Genomic DNA, 3,279 nt, shown 5'->3' with positions numbered 1-3,279 from the left:
TTATTATTGTTATCATATTTATTATGATTAACATAAATAATAATAATAATAATGGTAATGATAATGATAATGATAATGATAATAATAATAATACTGCTTTTCCAACTAGGGTTGTAGTTTACCTTATAATCATAATCATCATCATAACCTTAATCATAACCATTATTATTATTACTCTTACTATCCTCATCATTATTATTATAAGGTAAGCTACAACCCTAGTTGGAAAAGCAGGATGCTATAAGCCCAATAGGCTCCAATGGGATAAATAGCCCAGAAAGAAAGGAATTAAGTAAAATATATGAGAAGTAATGAATAAAAAATGTATAATAACTTATGATCAGTAATAAGGTTAATTATAGCTGCCATTTATAAACTATCAATATGGACTATGAAGAGGGACCTTTATCTGTACAGTTCAACATAAAAACATTCGCTGTAGGTTTGAACTTCTGACGTTCCAGTTCCACCGATTATACTTTTACTTATACTTTTGTTTTTAATCACAGAAAATGTTGAAATTTTATGGGCTGTAGCCATTGCAAACCTTCAATTTATAAGGATTTTGAATAATAGAAACACAATTATATTTAGTTATATTGTTTTTTCCTATTTTTTTAAATGAAATTTAGGTTAATTAGATGACAATTTTAAATCCAAATGGAAGGAACTGGCCGCTGATATACAAAGGCTGCAATGATGCAATACGAACCAGGTATGCAATAGTTCACATTAAAATTAAAAGAAAACGAATTTTTATTCATAGAAAATGTCAATATTGTTTTGAGCATAGACGTAGTTAAAACTACATTGTAAGCTTGTCACAATAACTACCTAGATCTATTTATATACGAGCCTTAATACCATTGAATATAGCATAAAACTATAAAAAAAGTATTCAATGAATTTCTAATACATAAAATAAAAATAAGTGCTGAACTTAGACCTCAACTGATATCTTTACTCAATAAAAAACAACCTCTAGAAAATACCAAAGGAGACGGAATTCAACAGTATAGAAGTGAGTGGTATGAGTTTTCGGCTTCCATGAAATATATTATGAAATAGCTAAACCTGTTTAAAAAAAAATCCTTAAGGATAAAATACATCTAGAGAACAAAAACTTCCGACAGACATGAACGCCCCAGTCCTTGTGGTTTGTTATCTCTCTCTCTCTCTCTCTCTCTCTCTCTCTCTCTCTCTCTCTCTCTCTCTCTCTCTCTTCTCTCTCTCTCTCTCTCAATAGAACCTGCATATTGCCAGCATTGGCTCTTGCTCAGAAACCATTGTTCAAGGCCGTAAACGGTTCTTTATAATCATTGTCAAGAATTGTGACACTGGAAGAATAAATGAAACAAGACCTTTTTCCTCAATAAGGCCCGAAGTGGAATCTCCAACGACTAGAAAAAGGGGGAAAAAAAAAAACTTGGAGAGAATATTTACTATAATTTTCTCAGTGATGAATTAGTCTTGTTTCTTAACTTCAATACCAGAAGTAAACTACATTTAGTTGAAAGTATAAAAGACAGTTTTGCTTATATCACCCACTCCATGCAATATGTAGGCTGACTGGGAGTTTACATACCGGTAGGCCTACTCTTCAATCCCCCCCCCCCACCCCCAGCCCCGCGAACTATTCGCAAGAAGTTTTGGCCTTTTGAATGAAGCATTTTATTAGCCATTTTTCTCTAACGAAATTTGTGGCATCTTTGTCACTGTTTAGTAACGATTACCTTTATAATACTATATTTCCTTTATGTTATGTTTTCTTTCTGTCACAATTTAGGAGTTTTTTTATTCATCGATATTTTCCATACATAATAAAAATAAGAATAAGAAGAACAGTAATAAAATAATCATAAAGAATAATAATAAAACAAAAATAAAAGTATAAATAAAGATAAGTAGAAAAATGCGAAAAGTAATAATGAAATAATAGAAATAATGAAAATAAGAATAATAAAAATAGTAAAAATACTGAAAATAATAAAATTCAAAATAATAACGATAAAAACTATAAGAATAACAATAACATCAATAATACAATTAATAAAGTTAAATCATAAAAAAAGAGTAATAACGATAACAATAACACCTTTCTCATCCATGTATATTTGAAAGTACAAGCTGTATTACCAAAGAGAAATATTAATATCGATAAACATTGCCATAAGAGAAATCTTATAGATGCTCTCTCTCTCTCTCTCTCTCTCTCTCTCTCTCTCTCTCTCTCTCTCTCTCATAATCTACTTATTTTTGAAGATTTGTCTATCGATCCTTTGAAGTTAAAAGTAACTATTTTCTCTTCCGATTTTTTTTTGCCTTCTGCAGGCCTGGTTTTAATTAAGGTCGCCTTTTCTTGATCACCAAAATAAACACATATACGCTTTCTATAAACAATATTCTGTCTTCTTACATTTGTGGAAATTGTCAAGACAATTCAGTTTTCTGGTATATAGTGAAAGTACGAAATGTCCAGTTTTTTTTTATTTGATTTGAAATCGATAGAAGGTGTTCCAATGTCTATGAACAGGAATTGTCAAGAGATTTATCTTTTATCTCTTTTTAAATAAATGTTATGAAGACAACTTACGATATTTTCGGTAAATGTCCAGAAGGCCGCACCCGTTTTTCAAGTATTAACGACAAAATACAGCAAAAAACGACCAGATTATAGTTGCACATCGCATAGAAACATGAGGAAATTAATAAAAAAGAAACTAAGACTTACTCTTACACAAAAAATGTAAGCATAAACCTACTACTACAATTATGGGTGACTCCAGTGGTAAGCGGGGTTTTTGGGTGGGGGGAAGGAGGAGAAAAGTGATTTTCGGGGCATTACCGAACCTAATACAACCACCTAGCGCGGGGGGGGGGGGGGGGGGGGGCTCTCCCCGGGGCGACCCCACCCCCACCCCTTTATGGCCACAGTGATTTTCGGGGCACTGCCGATAAGACGTCATAGTGGACTAGTTTGTCTGCGGATTATAGTAGTTACAGGGCTCATTTGAGCTAAAAACAAGAAAGGCCCGAGGCAACAAGAAGAGTTGGCTGTAATACACTACGAACGAACGAACAATAACAACAGACTTACAAAAATTTTGGGAGAAAGACAAGAGTAGCGTGAGTTTAATCGTCGATATTTCGACTGTTATTGAATTTCACTAAATTATCTCACTCGTATACCACTATTTACATACATTCCTACACATTCTAGTAAAAATACATTGAATATCACTGATATCTTCATGCGGCTCTTTCCTAGACATTAACAAT

The sequence above is a fragment of the Palaemon carinicauda genome, chromosome 12 (assembly GCF_036898095.1).
Source record: "Palaemon carinicauda isolate YSFRI2023 chromosome 12, ASM3689809v2, whole genome shotgun sequence".
NCBI lineage: Eukaryota > Metazoa > Arthropoda > Malacostraca > Decapoda > Palaemonidae > Palaemon > Palaemon carinicauda.
This window is presented reverse-complemented; position numbering follows the sequence as displayed.